Consider the following 12,617-nt stretch of genomic DNA (forward strand, 5'->3'; position numbering starts at 1 on the left):
GTCACAAAAAAATTAGGGAGTAATCATCTCTCTATATTGGGATACAACCTTTAGTAATAAATAAGGATAATTACATCCATAATAGCTAAGCTCTAAAGTCAAAAGAAAGGACAAAGGAGCTACAACTTTTGTTGAGTGTGAGAACATTAATTTGTAAGTACAAACAAAATTTAACATTTTGTTGCAATATTGCCTAAATACAGGATAAAGCAGAGGACATACTTTAATACTTTGGATTTGATTATAAAAATGCCTTGCTTACAATAATGTAATTTGTTATCCTAGGAATCACTAGTCCAAAAAATACATCAAAAATTATACAAAAATTAGTTGTCAATAGTTAAAAATCAGCCAGTTTTCATTGGATACAGGGAATTTCTTGTAACGAATATAGAGTTACTACCTACGCTTCCTAAATCCTACGTAATTGTTATAGGAATCATCATGAAAAGTTAAAAAGGACAATTCTAACATGTCTAAATTAAAGAGTTTACCATTACCGACATAAGTACAAACGGACGGACAGAGGTACAGACTGACCAACGCTAATTCTACCTAATAAACCTTAAGTAATAAAAAAGAATAACCTGTGTGTTTGTAAACAAAATAGTAGAAAACTTCTTTCTTATTGATATCTATACTCTATGCATTTTTATTTATTATAAATTAATCTACACTAATCTAATTTACACTACAAGATAAATAAATAAATTAATGATATGTCTTTATACAAAAAACAATAAAATAATTCACATAAAGAAAAACATTTAACAGTAATGTAATTGGAATAAAATGAAGACAGGATTAATGTGGAGATCCTGTAAAACCAAGTGTAAAATAAGTATATTTAGAATTTAGACACACCATAAAAAAAATTAATATTCGCATATTTATTGAAATAAACACAATAGCTATTTATAAATGAATTAAAAATTGCAACAAATAAAAATAAAACGCAGATTTTTAATGTGAAAAAAAAGATTTAGATTTTTATTTGAATTGAGCATTAATCCTGTCTCTCTAAATAAACATTTGTATCCTATGACAATTAAAGGTTTATATTTCTATTTTATGATGAACAATATCAATATCATCAATTCTATCTTCATCATAATTTTGTTCACAAGAAAGAGGGTCTTCTATTTCTTTTTTAATATTTTCTTCAATATTGTCAACTCTCATCTGGATAGAGAGAGGATCTTCATCAAATATTTCTTCTTCTTTAATTTCTTCCTTGATATAAACTTGTTCATAATTAATTAAACTAATTGATACAGAAGTTGGAACTGTATTATTACAGCTTTTCATCATTTCTAAATGACCAGGGGATTTTTTATGTCTTGCTAACTCTGAACTAGAAATATAATGTTTGTCACAAAGTTTACATGAGTATGGCTTCTCACCTGTATGGATCCTTTTGTGTTTAGTCAAATCACCATTCTGACAAAATGTCTTTTTATATTGATCACATGAGTATGGCTTCTCACCCGTATGGATCCTTTTGTGTTTAATCAAAGCACTATTATCAGAAAAAACCTTTTCACATTGACCACATGAGAATGGTTTTTCACCTGTATGGATCCTTTTATGGACAGTCAATTTACTATTTTGTGAAAATGTCTTTTCACATTGATCACATGAGAATGGTTTATCTCCAGTATGAATTCTTTTGTGTTTAATCAAAGCACTTTTATCATAGAAAGATGTTTCACATTGATCACATGAGTATGGTTTCTCACCCGTATGTACCCTCCTATGAACCAGCAAATTAGATTTATGTTTAAAATTCTTATTACAAATATCACAGGTATTCATGCTGGTGTATCCTCTCTTAATCTCCTGAAATATTATTTTTATTAAAATAAATATCTGAATATCTACTATTGCAGGTCTACTGTTGTGTTGGCCCAAGTCCCACTCTTCCATCCTACTGTGAAGCAAGAATCTTATTTTATTGTTATGCTTATGTTGCTGATTTAATAGTAATAATATGAATCTATTAATATGTACCCAATAAAATAAGATCGCATTTTAATCTGTGTATTTTATATTTTCATATATAAAGAATCCTATGAGGTTTTAAATATGTTTCTACAATTGTTTCAGTATAATAACAATGCCTAGAATATGTTAGGGTTTATGCAGTGCAGCTGTTCTATGATCAATTAGGTACAAGCATTTCCAAATAGCCCATTTTATGGTAATTAACAATAGTAGCAGAGCTACAAATTGAAAAAGTAAGAATTTTCAAGAAAGATCTACGGATATCATAGACTTCCACAATGCATAAACTCTGAACATTAGGCTATTTATTTTCAAATGTATAAACCCATAGAGGTTGGTGTATTTTTTTCAAAAAGAATTACTGAAACAAGGAAAATGTTAGGCCCGTAGTTGGCTGGTGATATAATTATTCGATGTGAGAATAATATTGTAAGCTCGTAGCAGCTGGTGTTGATACTTAGATTAGGCTCGTAGTAGCCGGTGTATTTTCAAAAATAATTATAATAACTTTATTTACAATCTAATAACATATAAAATATTTTATGTTTACCAAATAAACTAGTACATAATAATAAAGAAAATAGTTTATTGTGTGTTATTTATTCCGTTCGCTAACCAAACAAGGTTAAATATTATCCAAAGTAGCGAAAAACAAGGAAAAAAATTTCCAAAAGTAGCGCAACAAAAGCTTTAATTCTTTCCAAACAACAAAGCTTAAGTTAATGGGTAGGACAACTCCTAAACACATTAAAGAAAAGAATAGTTCCCAAAACGCCACCTTTCGACTTAAATTTAAATATCAAAAAATCATGAAAGCAAGCGAAGTTTACAAATTTCATAAAAATAGTATTTCCAAAAATCACGAAACCTCATCGGATTCCAGTAAAATGGCAGAAGTGAGGGTCACAACGGAAGCCCCAAAGCTTTCGGATTATTCGCTTTATTCGGATTACAAAGACAATGTGGTATTATGGAACATGATTACAGACATACCCAAAGCAAAAAGGGGAGCAATTCTTTTAGCAGGAATTAAAAATGATCACCCCAGTTTTGGTGTGAATATTCAAAGGCAACTTTTCCTAAAATATAGGCCTGAAGAAATAGGATCTGCAGAGGACGCTGTGGATAAAATTTTAGAATTTCTAGATAGCCACATTGGCAAACCTTCCAAGCACTTAAAATTCCAATGTCTAAGGGAAATAGTAGAATATAAGAGAGAGGCTGGTAAAGAATTTTCAGAATATGCAAAACACTTTGAATACTTAGTTTCCAAAGCTGAAAATGCAGGGTTGACAACATTATCAAGCGATATAAAAGCAGGATTCCTTATGAATAATGCTTATCTTTCTGCACAACAAATAGAATTGCTAAACTCAGTAGTGGATTTGTCTGATGACAAAAAACTCTATGAAAATGTCAAGAATAAAATGTTTGATATGCTGACAAATGTTTTTGGTCTTAAAACCGAAAGCAACACGGAAAAACTTTCAGATGCTTTCATGGCGCAACATGAAGAAGCCTTCGTGGCATGGTCAAAGAGAAAAACTTTCCAAAATAATAGAAATAGGAACTATCGCCCTAATAATAATAATCGCACAAACGGGACAAGCAATAGTGGTAATTACCAAAATAACCAAGCACAAAACTCTCATGACCAAGGGGACAAAACAAACCCTAAAGACGCTAGGGGGCGTATTATACAATGCAGGGGGTGTCTATCAATCAAACATTTACAAAGAGAATGTCCCTATAATATCAAAAACAACGGACAGAGACAGGACAGATACAGACAAGCGTTCGTAATAGAAGGACAAACGTCCGACACGGAAGACGACATTCCGGAGCATATTCTCAAAGAAATTGAGGAAGCAGAGAGTAAGGACAAGGATAATATGGAAAATACCCAAAAACACATCTTTTTCACTTCAGATAAAGATGAATTATCAAAATTTACGGCAGAAACTCTAAATGCCGCCGCTCTTGACACTTGCTGCTTAAGCAGTGTCACAGGCATGAAATGGTTACAAATTTTTATGCAAGCAATTCCCAAACACTTAAAACATTTGCTGTCAGGTCCACACCACAGCATAACTTCATTTACATTTGGTAACCAACAATCTCTGACGTCACTAGGTATATACAAAATACCAGTCATAATAAACAATGAGATCCATGAATTAGACGTGGATGTCATTGATAGTGACATTCCATTGCTCATGTCCAAAGAGCATATGAAAAAGCTGGGCATAGCAATCAATCTAATTGATGACACAGCCACAGCAAAGGGTAAACCAATAAAACTACACACAACTAGCGCAGGTCATTACATAATTAACCTGTTAGGACAAGATGACCACGAAGACTCCATGGTCATGGAACATGTCATGCTCATAGATCTGGAGCAAGCCTCCATAAGACAACAATACAAAATTTTGGAGAAGCTCCATCGGCAATTTGGTCATGGCAGCAAATCCAAATTCGTTGACCTTCTCAAAGGAGCAGAAAAATGGAGGGATCATTTTGATGAAATGATAGATAAAATCATTGATGGTTGTGAAGGTTGTATTTTCAAAAAACGACTGCCAGACAAACCATCAGTAGCCTTACCAATGGCAAATGATTTTGACAAGTGCATAGCCATGGATTTGAAAATATGGAAAGGAGTACCCATACTTTATATGATTGACTGTTTCACAAGATTTACAGTAGGCACTGTATTAAAGTCTAAAACACCTGAGGAAGTAGTAAAAGCTTTCATGACTCATTGGGTAAGATATTTTCAAAAACCAAAAGAAATCATTACAGATCAAGGACTAGAGTTCACAGGATCTGTCATGATGGAGGCAATGAGTAAACTTGACATAATTATACATACTACTGCAGCATATAGTCCTTGGAGTAATGGACTATGTGAAAGGAATCATGCCTTAGTAGACAGTATTCTGGCAAGAGTACTGGTGGACTTTCCAAACATGGATCTTGAGACTGCTGTCTCGTGGTCCTGCATAGCCAAAAATTCTTTGTCCACAGTGTATGGATTTTCACCTTTCCAACTTGTTTATGGCAGACAACCCAACTTGCCAAACATTATTGATGAACCTCCCACTGCCATGGAGATCAAGACACACAGCAAAGCACTGGAGGATCAACTCAAGGCAATGCATGAATGCAGAGCAGCTTTCATCAAATCACAAAACTGTAAAAACCTGAAACAAGCGTTAAGGTCAAAGATCCGCACTGCACAACATGTATACAATCATGGTGACTATGTATACTACAGAAGGGAGAAGGATGACAAATGGCTAGGTCCTGGTAAAGTAATATACCAAGACGGGAAAGTCATATGTGTCAGACATGGAAAGTACTTTGGTCAAGTACATGCCAACAGATTACACCCAGTCAAAGTTGAACTGGCGGAAAAGATAAAGGCTGAAGAACCTAAGACTGAAAGTGTCAAGGCTGAAAGTGCCATGGCTGAAAGTGCCAAGACTGAAAATACCAAAACCATCCCACAAGAGGAAAACAATGAGAGACAGCAATCACAGGTCACTATACAGAACACACTACCTAGATCACAAACACAAACAAGTGAAAACATCCCTGAAAAAGAAACTGAGGAAGATGCAGCAGAAGTTGAACCTGAAAATGTTGAAGAACAAAACAACATGGAACAGGAAATTCCTGAACAGACTCAAACAAAGAAAAAGGGAAGACCAGCAAAGAAAAGCAACAACAAACCACAGATTGCAATACTGAAGAGAGCAGAAAAAGTTTAAATCAAAGTGGACGGAGAATGGAAAAATGCCCAAGTGATCAGCAGTGGTAAAAGATCAGGGAAATACCCAAATTGGTATAACTTTTCACTAGAAGATGGACAAATAATTAGTGATGATGTAGAGATTCTGGAGCTGAGAAAAGTAGAAGAACAAAGAGTAGAGAGGACTGAAAGAGAAGATAACTTTGATAGGAATCTACATGAAGAGATACTAGCAGTACTAGTAGACAAAGATGACACCAACACTCCAGAAGCTCTGGAAGCAAAACAAAAGGAGTTGGACAAACTAGAAGAATTTGACACATATGAAGTGATAGAAGATAAAGGACAAGAGTATATCACAACTCTATGGGTTGTTACCAAGAAAGGAGATGAGCTAAGAGCAAGACTCACAGCAAAAGGATTCCAAGAACTACAGGAAGTACCAAAAGAATCTCCAACAATTCAGAATCATTTTAGCGATTGCTGCAACAAACAAATGGAACATCAGTGCAAGTGATGTCAAGTCAGCTTTTCTTCAAGGAAATGAGCTAGACAGGATAGTCCTGGTGAAACCTCCAAAGGAGGCGAAGCTACAAAAGAAGCTGTTGAAATTGAGAAAGTGTTTGTATGGACTGAGGGATGCGAGTAAGAAGTGGTATGAGAAGGTGAAACACAATCTGGAGAAGTTAGGATTCAAGAAATCAATCTATGACTCTGGACTATTCTTCTTGACAAATGACAAAGGAGAATTGGAAGGACTGATTGGTATTCATGTGGATGATTTCATTCATTGTGGCACCAAATTCTTCAATAAAGTGGTACTGAACAAAGTACTGAGTGCTTTCAAGATAGGCAAATCTGAAAAAAACAACTTCATGTACACTGGATTCATGTTGAAACAAGATGAGAATGGAATCAACCTGGATCAAGACAAATATGTTGAAGGTGTCACTGTGCCCAAGATTGAAGCAAAAAGGCTCAGTCAAACCACAGACAAGATGACTCCAGAGGAACTGACTCTGATCAGACAAATGACAGGTGCAATAAACTGGACAGTGAGAGCCACAAGACCAGACCTGGCATTCGAGTTGATTGAAGCATCAACAAAAATGCAGGGTGGAACTGTAGCTGATCTCAAAGCTGCAAGAAAGACTCTTGGCAAGATGAAAGATATCTCCAGAGTAAGAGTTTCAGATCTCAAAGATCTTGAGAAAGCTGACATCTGGGTTTTCACAGATGCCAGCTTTGGCAATCTCAATGATGGAGTAGATAGTGCACAGGGATACATCATGTTTCTGGTAAATCCCGAAACTGGAGACTGTGCTCCATTGGAATGGAAAGCCAACAAAATTCAAAGAGTCACAAACTCTACACTGGCAGCTGAAACAATGAGTCTCACCACAGGCATTGACGCTGCCATAGCCACCAGATGGGCTCTGAAAGAGGTGCTTGGAGAGAAAATGGATTTCCCCATAACAGCCATCATTGATGCATATACCATCATCCACAGTGCCACAGACGTAGGCGAGCGCAGACTGCGCAGAGAGATAGGCATGATCAAACAGTGGCTGGAGAACAAGGAGATCAGGAAACTGGTTTGGGTGCCAGGAGATCTGCAAGCCGCAGACATCTTGACAAAGAGGGGAGTAAACCCCAGAAAAATCATGGTTATTTTGCAAGCAGGAAAGATCAGCCCTGAATACATCAGAGCTATCCAAAACTAAAGAGAAAAACATTATTTTCAAAATTTCCTGAAACCATGGTTTCAGAGATCCCCAAGATCACCAATTTTTTTTCTTTCTTTACAAAAACTTTCTTTTCAAAAAAAATTAAACAACTGTTACTTAACAAAAATCGTTCATTGAAAATACTTTTCATGTTTTACAAACCACACATTAAAGAAAATAAACATTTTTATTCAAAAATAAGTAATTTTTTATTAATCTCCAAGTCGCTTTAAATCCTTATACAAAAATTATTCATCGTAATTAAAAGACGACATTATCAAACAAACAAAATCATATCGAGTAGAGCTGTATCTTGAAATTACCGGAAATACACATATAAAAATCGGTAAATTCATATCTACAATGCAACACCGCAACAACAAATAACGCGGCATTGCGCTTTTTCAAGAAAATATATACGAAAAACTGAAAAAGTTTCAGCCAGTCGTGTTTTATTATCATTGGCGGATTGAACTACAGAAAGTTAATAAGTTATGTGTTTTATTTCGATAAAAGTATCAGTTTCTGAGCTTTCTAACTGTGTAAGACCACCGGAGCTTATTCTTCCAAGGTAGCTATTTTCAAAAAAAATCTATTGTTATCAAAATATTTTTATAAACAGATTTTTTTCTGTAGCTGGTTCATTAATGAACAAAGTTTTACTTTTTGTGTCAAAACATTTTCCATATCAACACAAAGTTTACGCATATATCCAAATTCTAAACATTTGACACATTTACGTTCATCTTTTTTCTCAAAAACATGTACCAATCATTAAGAAAAATAAATCTTTTATCAAGCATATCTATAATACAAAGTAGAACGATGTCTGTCTGTTTGTTTGTGTGTTTGTGTGTTTGTGTGTTTGTCTGTTTGTAACGAAGGATCTCGCTAACCGCTGAACCGATCGGGTTCTCCTTAACAGGGTAGCTTCTCATAAGTCCCGGGAAGGTTTATAACTATTTTGGGGGAGGGTACCACCACCCTATCAGGAGAAATCGCCCCTAGAAAAAAATTACCCCTCTCGAAAAAGAGACTCCAACGAAACATAAACCAATTATTTCTGTAATTAGATATTTAAAAAAAAAAAACATTCAAAGTGCCACTAGAGGCCTCTAGGGGCGTAGCCGCTAGTTAATAAAATTGTGATATACACATTACACAACCAATAGTTACCAAAAATAAGAATCACATCGATAAATGCTTATAGCATCGATATCTTAAAATTGATTAAAATTATGATTGCATAGTACTGAAATATTTTACAAATTTTTTTTGAGGATTTAATTTTCAAGCATATGTCCCAGGAATGTATGATTGTAGCAAGCTGGCATATCTCCGTGATAATATATTTATACTTGTTTTTAGTCAATAACAAAATAAACTTTTACATATATGTAAAAAATGTTAATAACATTATTTTCAAACATACTGACTAATTTTCAAATTTCAGTATGTCGAAGTCAGCTGCCGCATGGGCTGATGAGGCAGTGGAAGCAGCCCACAGCGAGGTTGAGGCCATGGACCAGGGAGATGCGAGCAGCAGCCAGGGAGCACGAGAGGACGAGCCACTGAGAGTTCATCTCAATGATTTCGAGATTGAGCAGTCCCCACATGCCTCAACGCACATTCTCTTCAAGGTACCCGAGGAAGAGACATTAGACGAGTTTATCGAGGCCACCCTGGATTGGATGGAGAAGGAGACCAGGCCCATGTGCATCTCGGTGGACGTGTTCATGAGGTGGTTCATGGAGGAGACGAACGAGGCCCTCATAGCGTGTGTCAAAACGCTCACTGAGGCGGCGATATTGGGTGGACTGCATCGAATAACGTTTTCAACGATGCGATTTGTCCCCGATTACGAACGTCACTGGTTCACCATTGGTGAACTAAATAATGACATTCGTAGCTACACGCAGTCCATAGGGGAACAGGCATTAAGCTTACATAAAGCTTTTATGTCACCCCAAGAGGGCGTGTTAGCATGCTTTGCAGCATGCTATGCTGAGTTCTTCAGCAAGAGCTCACTTGGGAAAACACCGTCGGAGCTGGCTGTTCAACAGGTGCTAGGATGGCTGGAGATGCATCATAAGCATGCGTACATACACAAACGCAGGCCAAAGCAGCGCAACCTGATCCCGTTGCCCATGCCATTGCCGCTGTCCATGACCCGGGAATGGGCTGAGGATGAGTACATGGTCTGTCTACTCAAGTCACGCGGCTTGTTTAGAGGACGCCGTGCACGGAGCTCGAGCAGGAAAGGTAACCCCAGGAGGACATCCCACAGGACATTGAGTCGCAACCGCGCGGATTCGGTAGTTTCAGGCACAATACCGCGAGGAGGGAGAAGCCCGATGTCAAATGGTTGTTTGGAACGTTTGCTCCACCAGGTGATGAAGTCAGGGAGGACATGTGACAACTACCAGCGCGAGCGTGAGGTGAGCAGGGTAACCGGCCGCATTTCGTCTCTGTATAAGGACAAATGCGCGGAGGTCACTGGTTTAAGGGTGGAGGTAGAAACCATGAAACTTCAGCTTGATCTACTCCGTGAAAAGCAAGAAGGAGAAAGTTTAAAATTGGAGGTAAAGAGGCTGCGTGAGAATGAGAGATGGCAGGATGCTTCGTATGACTGGCTGTTCAAGGTGAAGGAAGCGTTATATCACAACAAGCTCAGCCTGGAGGAAGAGTTAGAAAATCTCAAGCTTTCTAAGAAAGAAAGGAGACAAAAGAAGAAGGACAAGAAGAGGAAGTAAGAGTAGTATTAGAATATATACTATTACAGGTCTACTGTTGTGTTGGCCCAAGTCCCACTCTTCCATCCTACTGTGAACCAAGAATCTTATTTTAATTGTCATAGTTATGTTGCTGATTTAATAGTAATAATATGAATCTATTAACATGTTTCCAATAAAATAAGTTCGCATTTTAATCTGTGTATTTTATATTTTCATATATAAAGAATCCTATGAGGTTTTAAATATGTTTCTACAATTGTTTCAGTATAATAACAATGCCTAGAATATGTCAGGGTTTATGCAGTGCAGCTGTTCTATGATCAATTAGGTACAAGCATTTCCAAATAGCCCATTTTATGGTAATTAACAGTATGTACTTGACTATTAGGTATCCAAACTTACTCAATAATCCCCTTCCTACACAACCAGGGGAAGTTGCGTAAATGTATTCAACTGAGAAATTCGAGTTGCCACATGGGGACTAGAACTCGAACTCTCATCACCGTAACTCAGTGCGACAGCAAATTTTTTTAAAAGGCAAAAATGACAACATTCATAAAAGCGAAACTCTTAAATAAATGACATTACACATTAAGAATGTCAGAACTGAATAAGCAGAAAATAAATATTTCTAAGGAAGATTTAAAGTAAATTCGTTGCAAAACTGCTTAATTACAGGACACTCTACATTTTAAGAACTTGATTATAGAGATGCCTCCTTATTCAATTGTGCCTTGTTATTATAGAAATCAATATTCAAAAAAAAAACAGATGAAAGAGATTATTATAACACATAAAAAATAGGTGTCAGGAAGGTTAAAAATCAACATTCTTTAAATGGACGTACAGACTTTATGGTAATGATTATACAGTTGCTACGTTTTCCAAATTGTACCTAACTGTTATAGAAATCATCATGCAAAGTTTGAAATCAATAAGACAATCTTAATATGTCAAAATTAACGAAAAGAGCTGACCGTTATGGACGGAAAAGCCAACCGTAAATATAGAAAATCTTTAAATATATAAATACCTTTTGATATATCTGTATAATGGATTTCTCTCTGTTCACCTTGAAAGTTAGTTGCTGACTGACAATGTGATTCAATTATCAACCGAAATCATAAACAATAGTTATATTTATTAAAATGAGCTAAATTTCCGCCCATTTACTTAAATATGATGCTCAATGCGCGGACTCCTCCCACTTTTAATTAGAAACTGAACAAGCAAATATGATATGATGTTATTTTAAATAAAGATAATTGCGGGAAAAGGGAGGGAGGAGACATTGAGCTGATTATTACACCAGTCCTAGAGGATTTATAATTACGTTTCATTATTTGTTTGACCAACAACTTTGGGGACTATAAATGCATTCCGATTGGTTGGTATTTTTAAGTTGAGTGTCCAAACGTTTCAACCAAAAATTTATATCTACAGAAGGAGTAATTTTATGTCTTATCCTTTTAGATCCCTGATTTTAATGTGTATAAACTGACAAATAGCAAATTGTAGATTTGCTTTCCATATAAAATATGATATTAAATTAAAACAAGATACCCTTACATAAATTTTCGAGGTAAGGTACATGAATTTATAAAGGGGGGGGGGGGGGAATGTGGTGACTCGTGCCACGACATACCAGCAATTTTATTTTGGGTGCTACTCCCTTAGTTTTAGAGATAATTGGATGAAATCTTTTGGGCTGGGTCAGTAATTACCCCAACTATTGGTATCTTTTTTTTTTGCATTTCTCGCCGAATTAGGCAATTTGGAATCATTTGAGACCATGTTATTTTTTTCAAAAAATTTTCCCTCTACAAGCAGCCCTGCGGGGGGGGGGACTTAGTCATTTTTTTTCAAATTCCGTATATCAAGGTATATCTTAAATTCAGTACTTCTCCTGTGATTTTGAAGATATTGAAACAAAATCTTTTTAGGTTGGTCAGTAATAAATATTTGAATAAAAAACGGCGGCGGTACCACCGCTCCCGCCGTTTTCCGTACCCCAACTATTGGTATCTTTTTTTTTGCATTTCTCGCCGAATTAGGCAATTTGGAATCATTTGAGACCATGTTATTTTTTTCAAAAATTTTTCCCCTTACAAGCAACCCTGCGGGGGGACTTAGTCATTTTTTTCAAATTCCGTATATCAAGGTATATCTTAAATTCAGTACTTCTCCTGTGATTTTGAAGATATTGAAACAAAATCTTTTTAGGTTGGTAAGTAAAAAATATTTGAATTAAGAAAACGCCGGCGGGACCGCCGCTCCCGCCGTCCGCCGCCGTTTTCCGCCGCCACAAAAATTTTTTTTGCATTTCTCGCCGAATTATTCAATTTGGAATCATTTGAGACCATGTTATTTTTTTCAAAAAATTTTCCCTCTACA

Source organism: Acartia tonsa, chromosome 2 (genome assembly GCF_053477335.1).
Source record: "Acartia tonsa isolate MP-2025a chromosome 2, ASM5347733v1, whole genome shotgun sequence".
In the NCBI taxonomy this organism is placed as follows: domain Eukaryota; kingdom Metazoa; phylum Arthropoda; class Copepoda; order Calanoida; family Acartiidae; genus Acartia; species Acartia tonsa.